Below are 10,226 nucleotides of genomic sequence, written 5' to 3'. Positions count from 1 at the left end.
GAAGAAGAAAATTGGATTAAACTTCTACATCAAAACAACAGCTTTAATTACCAACTCACTGGATAAAATGCAGCAGCAGCTCCCCCTCTCCCTGCATGTTCTGCAGGCTCCTGGCCGGTGCTGGCCGTGCTCTCTGGGGAGGAGGAGGAAGGGGAAGCCTGCCTAGCACCGGCAGGGACAATGCGCTTTGAAACACTTCACATGTATCAGGAGCTCAGTGTCAGAAACTTGTGGAGGGTGTTTCCTAATTTTTTAACCACTTCTTTGCTTATCAATGGATTAGATATAGCTTCAGACTGCGTGTACCGTACGCATTCCCTTCCTCCTGCTTCACTGAAAACAGAGGGAAAAAATTACACTGGATATTTCTGTTTTTCTTTTAATAACAAGTACTAATTTAGTATGTGCAGATTAATACTACGATTGCTAGGATTTTTTTGGTGCCCGATATGAATATTAAACCTTCTTTTTTAGTCTTGTCAACCTTGGATTATTTTCATTAATCTCTTTAGTTTCCCTTATTAGTTTTCTTCACTTCAAGACTTGCCTGATTATTATTAAATATCTGGCTGCTGCCAATGCCCATGACGCATAGTAGGTAGTCAGTGTTTTTTTATCAAAGCTATGTTTTCTCTTGGTTGTGGCATCACAATTTATTATATATCTAATTATTCTTGACTGCTACGTAAGAAAGTTTCCTTTCTAAATCTTGATTAAATTTATAGCTGAAAGAAAAAGAACTTTTTAAAAAATTCTAACACACAACCTGATGCTGCAGTGCACATTTCCCAGCTAGTGAAATTCAAAACTGGTCAACAAGTCCTGCATAACCCTAAGTGGTCGCTTTTAAGACTGGGACCTACCCTCTACACTCTGTTCTGAGCTGGCTCCACGCACTTGCAGTAACCAGCTTCCGAGTATTACAGGAGCTTTTTTGTTTTCTGGAAAAGTTTTGATTTATTATATGAATTGCTGAAAAACTGGAATTCGTTGAACTAAGACATCTTTGTGTTACAGTTAAAACTTTTTAAACAGAGAGATGCACAGAGTTTAGGATGCCTAGACTTGGATAACAGTTTAACTTGGATGATTGCCTTCCCCAAAGATACACCAGACACCCATGTGGTGGCATATTTGTATAGCATTAGTGACTTAGTGGCAACTATGTTGCCGGTTAGACTTGTGGGTTTTTTTCTTGCGTGGAGGTTAATATTCTTGTTGGAGTGGCAGCACAGGGTGTATGGGCTGGGTAAGTCCAGAAAGCTTGAGCGTAGCTGTTCAGCCCTCGGACAGAACTGTTGTAAAAGTAAGAGCGTTCAGCAGGCCGAGGGGGGCTGCAGCGCTTGTCTGTGCAGTAATCTTAAGTTACTTGGGTACTGGAGTTTCGCTTCAGTGAAGGCTCAGTTTACTTAGAACATCCCATAGGACTGCTTGTATTTTATTTCAGCAATGAAAAGCTTAGGTGGTCCTCATGTAGTCCTGTGATAGTTATCGTGTGCATAGTTATCAGAATTTCATATACCAGGCACAGCGCATCTCCACCAGCAGTGGAGCTGTTCATTACATGCAGCGGCTCTTCAGAATATTAAAGGGAGAAAGAAAAGGTCTCTCTTAGTTTTCAGAACTGTGTTTAAATTAGGTCCGAATCCTTTTCCCCCAGGATTCATTTATAACTGTCTATGCTATTTCAATTTGAAAAGGGAAAAGATCAAATCAGCAGGGTAACAGTTCAACAACGTGCGTACAGATTGTTCCTTTTCTATGTTGTCAAGGCAATGTCTTCATTCTCAGTGAAAAATGTGTATTACCATTGTAGACATCCAATAAAAATGAACAGCTCATTTATTTTTAAAACGAAAAGATTTGCATGCTGTGATATTGAAATGAAAAACCCATCGTCCTCACGCAAATTCTGGAATAAGACCCTCCCCTCAACTAGAAAAAAATAACTGTTTCTTGGATATGTAAAAATACAGAAGTAATAGCACGGCTATTAAGGAACTTAGTTAAATGGTCACGTTGTACCTGCCAGTAAATTCAATCCTAAGCATAATAGATGCCACAAATTCAGTGAAATCCAACGGTCACATTATTCACATTCTTAAAACTAAGTAGCATATATGAACTGTATCAGTGGTTTGCATGATGTAATTTAAATGTTAGTATAGTTACCAAATACAAAGTATTGGTACTTTTAAAAGTACAGCCATATTTCTAAGGTTATGGAAATCAGTACTGTACATTATGGAACAGCGCATCCGAGTATAAGAGAGAGGTGTCTTTGGCTACTACCATCAGTAGCAGATTTTTATTTCGTACAAGTAAAATTAATTCATAGGTAAGCACATATTTGCTGAGTAAAACAGATGATTTTCTAATTCAGAAGGCATGGCTTTTAAGGTATCGTGTATTAGAAAAATAATTGAGTAACTACTGAAAAAATAGAGACGGACCATAAACAAATAATACAAATACAAATAATAATCCAAATGCAGTAATTAAAAAAAAAAAAGAGGCCATAGGACCAGGTTTTCATAGGTAAGCACATATTTGCTGAGTAAAACAGATGATTTTCTAATTCAGAAGGCATGGCTTTTAAGGTATCGTGTATTAGAAAAATAATTGAGTAACTACTGAAAAAATAGAGACGGACCATAAACAAATAATACAAATACAAATAATAATCCAAATGCAGTAATTAAAAAAAAAAAAGAGGCCATAGGACCAGGTTTTCTGGCATGGATTGCTTTTGGATACACAGAACTAGACCTCTCTATTATACTGCATCTTTCTCCAGCTGAAGTTGTTACAGTGATCCCCCACTAATAAAACAATAGTAATTTTGCAAAACCTGGATTTAAGTGCATACCTCTTTTTTTGTTTCTTTGAATTGAAAGAACCCTCTTTAATATACTGCATCTTTCTCCAGCTGAAGTTGTTACAGTGATCCCCCACTAATAAAACAATAGTAATTTTGCAAAACCTGGATTTAAGTGCATACCTCTTTTTTTGTTTCTTTGAATTGAAAGAACTTAGACTTTGCAGTGCTGATCGGAGTAAAACTTAAACACACCCAAAGGCATGAAACGAGAGGCAGCCTCTGCTCTTAATGAAGTTAATAGGATGAGCATGGCTGCTGCTGGGCTCTGCTGAAGCAGGGTAACATCCCTGCCCCAGAGACAGTGAGCACCTTCAGCTTCCTTTGTACTGTGAGTTATGGTCATCTGGCACTTTTGGATGCGTTACAAAACACAAAAATTTCATGCTGCCATATTATTTTTATTTTTAAAAAAGAAGCCTGGACAAGCTAACGGTTGTGAAACAGATGGTCGATTTAGATACCCTCTTTGTTCATCACGTATGATCCAACTACGTGGTCAGCTTCACTGAAGTTATTGTAGGATCATTCCTAGACTGCGGTGCAAGTGAGCTTGTCTGTATCTGAACTAACATCTAATAGAAACACTTCTATCTGCAAGGACCAAGCATGAAGAAGAGCAAGTGGCATCAAAGAGCAACTTAATCTCTCTCAGATTCTCTGCAACCAAATCACCTCTTGATTTCTGAGTGGATAGCTGAAAATCCATGTCTACGCATAGTCTGGTCTATATTTTTGCATTAGGTGTAAATGCAAGAATACTAATTTAGCAAGTACTCATGTAATCACACCGCAGGTGATGATAAGGTTATCTGACAGCTTAACCTGAGCTCAGTCGGTGGTGCAGGTAGTCCTGCTGGACCTTGTGCATCCTAGTGAGAACAAGTCAAGCATTTCAAGCCCAGTTATCACAACGGTTTCATAGTTACTCTGAAGTTCATTGCAAAGCAGTGGCTGAAGAAGCTCTACAGTTTATCTACGTCATGCCACCAAGGAAAAAAATTAGATTAATTGAATTAATAACTCATTGATCTGATTGACCTTTAGACTCTCAGAGATAATGTCCTATGTTCCTTATATACAGTTAGAAAGGCAGGGGATTTTAGGGGGTGGAAAGAAGGATTCATCTTGCCAAAAAACACTCAATCATAATTTCTTGGACTAAAATCTCATGCTTTCCTTATGCTGGTATAAGCTAGGAAAAAATTGAGAATGTTGCCTTTATACATACCACTCAATCCTGTTAATCACATTACAGTCCACGGAAAAAGTTTCACAAATTCAAACAAGCTAAACCAAAGACAATGTTTGCAGTATCTTGATAGAATCATACAAAAGCATGTTTTATCGTATTAGAAGCCAAGATAATTAGAGACAGCTTCATTTTGTTTACATCTCTGACAATGTTATTATGGTTTTTAAAAAACCCATATTTTTAAACAAGTGGGTTTTGAGGCCTTGTTTTCTCTAAGTTATGACAGATTGCTATTTATTGACATATTAACTTAGCATCAAAATTGATAATGTTCCTTTGGAGTATTAGTAGCAAATCAGAATTGTTCAGGAATATTTCAGGCATGTAGATTATGTTAAAATAAGATTTGTTGTGAATAAGCAATGACAGAATGTATTCTTTGGCATTAAAATAACTTCAGAATGTACCCTGGCATTTTAACTAGCTAGTTTATGAATATAACTGCAGGTGGTCACAGAAACAATACTGGATTAAAGAGAATAGGAAATTTCTGTGAATATTTTAGATGAAGACACTTATTTTTAGACTATTGTTTTACTTTTTGGTGTCATTAGTTAAGGTAAAAACATATTGGTTTCTGAACACTATTATAATCCTAAACAGCGTTTTGAAAGATTTAGCAGGAATCTAAACCAACTTGGCCTTCTTTCAAATAAAAAGGGCTGGAAACCAGAATGGAGTTGAAGAAATAATACATTTACTAGATAGGTACTTTTGAAAGTACTTTAGATACTGTTAAAATAAAATATTTACCATAATCAAATTGAGTTTAGTAGGGACCAATATCACAACTACATAGAGTAGTTTTGACCAATTGTTTTTTGAATATATAGATGTGTTGGTGAAGCTGCCTGTCCAAGGAAATGCATGACAATAGGCCATGAATTGCCTTCATCTTTACAGCTCTAGAAATGATTTTACAATTGGGTAATGTTATTTCTGAGAACTGAGGAAGAAAGGTAGACTCTCCATGGAAGAATATCTACCAAAGCTTCCGGCTTTGCTCACAGCAGCAAAGTCTTGGTTCTCTCGGGGGTGGGCAGAAGGGAGGAATTCAAGCAGGTGGGTCCAAAATACCTGCTTAGATCTTCTGTTCTGCCAAACCAGAAGATCAAAACGTCTTTGGTGACTTGCCAAAATATCTGCCAGCCACCATTATGTTGAGGATCAGGGTAATCTGACCATTCCACTTAACACGCTACCTCCTTCATGAATTAGAACAACCACTCAGGCTAGCATGGTTATTTGGTGGTAGGAGGGATCATTCTGCAGTAGCACTGTCCCCATGTTGTAAAAGGCTTGGCGTAACACCAGTTCAGCTAGTTGTATGCCACACAGATTCCTGCTAACGTGATCACCTCACCCTATTCTTTCTCCCTCTACTCTGATTGACTTGTATCTCAGAAATGCCCCAAAAAAAGAAAAAAAAAGGAAAAGAAAAAAGAGGTTGTCATGCTTTACTGATTAGTTCTGTGGCTTACTGGTGGCTGGGGAGTCTTTAGGCATTTGGAATAAACATTTTATTATAATTTCCTTTAGTATTCAGAAACATTAAATTCTGCGATATGGAAAACTGCATGTTCAACTACACTAAGCTGAAGTCAATTCTAGGATCTCATGATTTGTAATAAAGAACACTGTACAGCGTGATATTACGGCCTCTCAGCTGGTCATACACATACTTTTTTCCCCAAGACCTCAAGCTGTTCCGTAATTCAGATTCTGTGTTTAAAAATTTGGTTTTCCAGTATCACCAGTCCCTTTTCACTAACAGCTTTGCCCTTTACCTTTTTTAAAGTAGCTGAAAGTGATTCTGCCATAGTAGGAAATTCCAAAGCTTCTTCCTTAAATATCTGGGGACAAGTCAGCCCTTTGTTAATCTCAGATTTCCAAAGCCAGATTTATTATTTCTGAGGAGAGCTGGTAAAAAGAATTTCAGAAAGTCTGCCAAACATTAGAAACACGCCATTCAAGACATGAAAGCGATGTTCACCTTCCTATCATGCACGTAATCCTGAGTACCTACCACATTTCAGTTACACTTTTACAGTCTATTTGATTTTTAATCAATCTAAAAAGGAAAACACTGGAACAGCTAACAAGTTTTGATTAGCTACATGCATTTTCTATTCAAATAAAGTCATGACATACGCATTTACTTTTAAGTTACGAACATCTTTGTCACATTTCTCTTCCTTTCAGAAATACTTAGTATCTGTCTTGAATTTAATTAATGAAAAGCTTTTATAGAGTAGATTTGAGATCTTTAAAAGGTAACCTTTAAGAAAAGTTGTCAGATAGTGAAATACTTGATTGCACGTGCTGTGCTTTGAGGCCTATTTTGTCAATATTTGACTCTTGTTGCTCTAATGCTCAGAATCAGAAACGCACTGGACAGTCGATGGCAAAAGCTGGTTGAGAAGTTTGACTGTGAAGTTTGGCTATATGATATAAACAAGATGCCAAAAAATACTTAACAAACTAATGAAGCCAAGATTGAATATCCTCCACATGAAATAATCGGTTTCTTCATGTTCCGCTGGTTCTTCTGAAATGCCCACCTGACAGATTGTGCATAGCAGAAGGACGAGAGGAGCAGTCAAAGAACACAAGTTGTTTGTTAGACACAAGAAACATTTAAAACAGACTTTTAAAAATTACCCAGTGGTTTATGGCATGAAAGCCTAATTTGCAACATCTTTGACTTTGTCTTGAAAAATGCTGAGAATTTCCATTTCTAGTTGAAGTCTGTGGGAGCTGCTTGCACGTTTGTTATGTATTTAATTTGGACCAACTTTCACCAGATTCCAGCTGTGTCACAATGTTTTTTCCATTATCTTTAAAAGAAGTAAGATCAGATAACATCACACACTTGGAATATTACACTGTGCTGCACTAACAACATAATCTATATTAAGAATTGGCATTTCCATCAAAAGTACAGTAATAATATAAGTTGCTTAATAAATACAGTCATGAACATTCTTGTATGAGAGGAAAACCAAGTGTTTCCTCTTTGTCCTCCTTTCTACAGCACAAGGACAAGTGCTATTGTACAAGTACACTTACATATGCTAAGTGAATAAAGAATTTTTTGTGGGACAACTTTTTAAGAATATTTCTGATTTTATATTGCTTCTTGCTGACTTAGGCTTAAGTAGTAGCAAGTCTATTGCTTTGCTGTAGAGGAAATGAAACTGCCTAATTCTGTTGTTCCTGTAATACCTGTGCCTGGGTATAGTGAATTCAGTCTGTATCTCTCTAAAATCATCTTCCTGATCAGCTCTGCCTGCTTAAGTTGTGTACATACAGACTAATTAGTTTGAAGAATCCTTCCTTTAACAAGATTTCTTATCTTTCCTGCAGTCAAACCCTTAACAGTGCCTTAGTTTCCCACCTACCTGGCACTCCAGAGCTGAGTATAGACTCCTTGCTTTTAGGGCAGAAAAGCAGTCTTGGCTATCTTTCAGTCCACCTCCATAAGGTCCTTTAGCCCTCCCTGAATTTAAGGGTCTGTTCCTTAATCTTTCCCAGGTTCAGTCATTCTTCCTCATCAGACCTTGTCTGGTCCCTAGTTGTTGATCCAGAGCTTCTTTTTATACCTTCTGAAAATCCTCCAAATCAGGAACTCTTCAACAATTGTTACCAATACTGCATCCTACATATCATTGTAGGCATTTTCTTTCATTGCTTCATGCACCCTGCCAGGAAGAGATCTCTTGGTTCCTCATGTGCTTTTTCTGTAGTCTCTTCTGACTAAGGTCCAAGCCTGTCCCTTCTAGAAGGTTTCCTTAGTAAGTAGCCATTCTACCAGCATTAACAAAGATCCATCTGGAATTGTCCTAAAGTCATGTCAAATCCAGGGACAGGTGGGAAAAAGGCAGGATGCCTATCAGCTGTATGCGAAAGCCCAGTTTATATTGGGTTGGCTCTCTGTCAGTAAACTACTGAAATACAGTTAACCATCAAAAAAACCCCCAACCCAATCATCTGTCATTCAGCTCCTGATTGCCAGCTCTTTGATTTGATTGTCAACTCTTTCATCTGAGCGTACCCTGCCATAACTATTGAATGCGGAGAAGTTTGTCAGACTTGTACATAAAACCTTGTTATTTTTCCTTTAAGAATTCAATCAGTAAATACAGGAAGAAAGGAATATTTCTAAGTAGATCACATACAATTTAGTTAGTTTGGTTTACATTTATTCTTCAGTAAAACTTGTCTTTCTTTTATAACGTTTTTAAAAGATGATTTGAAAGAAGGCTGATCATTGCTAATGCTTGCAGAGGCTTCTAGATTTCTTTGCTTTTTTTAATTTGGAGCAGAATAAAGGGCATTCGGGGCTCAGTGAACATGGAAGGAAAAGGCTTTTTTATTGTGTGGTGTACCGTAGTATGGGTTGTCTTTTCTCTGCTCCTGTTTTTCATTAGCACATAGCTAAAGACCTGGTCTTTTTGCAGTTGTATCACTGATAAAAATGAAATGTAAATCAAGAGTACCCAACAGACATTATGAAACGAGCAATCTGAGTATAAAGCACTTAAACTTCTACTCTTTTTAGTATGCTGATCTGAAAAACGAGCAACCCAATCCTGTACCTGTTAGACTGCATAGACACTCAGGTCTGATAATGATGGGAAGTATTCAGTATTTTCAGTGCCCAGTGAAGTCAATAGCAGCCAAGGGAGACTGAAACAAGTCTATGAATACCTTACAAGATCAGACCCTGATATTGCCAGTGATTATATTCTGCACATGGGTTCCAAATCCATAACAAAATCAGAAAGACATTTGTTTGAGGTATTTATAGAGCGTCTGTTTGGCTAACCATCTGTGCTCTGATTGAAGGATACACATGGTCCAGACTGAATAAAAACCAATTCTATGGATTGAAATAGTAACTTTGACACTGTTACATCTAAAGATTTTACTGCTAGTGACTTTGTTGACCTGTTTACATGTAAAGATAAATTTTAAAACTGTAAAATCTGGAAGGTAGCGTGAGGAAAGAGTGTGACTAGTCTGTCCACTTCAAAAAGGCTTTGAAGCTAAGGGATGCTGTTTGGATGCTGCATGCCTTTCAAAACTGCTGCTTGCTTAGCGTCTGGATTAAGCTAGCTGCCTTCCTCAGTTTCTGAGTAGCTGTCAGGTTTCTTTGTGAGTGTAAAGGTAAGAATATGCTGAAGTATTTTGCCATGCTTTCACTTGTCTCATATTTCTATTTCCAAATGAGATTCATTCCTTTTTTGTTGTTTATGGTGTTCAGTACAAATATTAGAAAAACATTAGAAATGTAGTCGACTATAGCTTGGAGTTAATTGCACTGAGAAACCTCACTGTGTTCGTTCAGTTTGCTTCCTTCATCAAGTTTATCTTCTTCATGGATCAGTATGTTTTGTATGTTCAAAATGCTGAGATTAGGAATCATAATGAAAAGATGAAAAGCACTAGGCTATAATAGCATTTGTTCAAAGAATATATATAATGGTCACTTACTATTTATTGAAATTGCTCCTTAGGAACGATTATTGAACAGCAAGTTTTTGGAAGCTGGTTATGCTTGTTCAAGATGGTAGGAAATTAAAGTTTCTGATATTGTTTCAAAAGATTAATTTTCTTTAGTGATAACCTGGGGAATTCTTTAAATTACCTCTTCTTAGTTGATGTAGCACCATCTGCCACATCTGCAAAGAAGATAATTATTTGTAGGAGCAGCTGTGGTTTTTTGATTAAGTCTTGAGTCATCAAGGTCAGTATTTTTGAATTATTCAATGTAGCAAAATAAAAGCAATTGTTTTGCAGTTTGGTCAATAATAAAGGATGTACTGTTATTACAGTTAGTGCCATAAACCTCATAGCTATTTACTACAGTCCTCTAATTTCCAAGAAATTTGTTTGCATTCTTCGTGAGAGCATTTAGCTTTGTAGGAAAAAAGCATCAGTCATAATTCATGAATCAGTAAGACAGCACCTGGTGGCAAATAAGTGACTGTGCAGACTCTTCTGTTAATGGAAATATTAAAGTGAAAATGGCGTACTTCTTAACACTGGGTCATAGGTCCAGGTTCCCAGCTTCAGTTTCAAAAGCTGAAT

Source organism: Aptenodytes forsteri, unplaced genomic scaffold (genome assembly GCF_000699145.1).
Source record: "Aptenodytes forsteri isolate BGI_AS27 unplaced genomic scaffold, ASM69914v1 Scaffold184, whole genome shotgun sequence".
In the NCBI taxonomy this organism is placed as follows: domain Eukaryota; kingdom Metazoa; phylum Chordata; class Aves; order Sphenisciformes; family Spheniscidae; genus Aptenodytes; species Aptenodytes forsteri.
The sequence above is the reverse complement of the archived record's forward strand: the minus strand, read 5'-3'. Positions refer to the sequence as shown.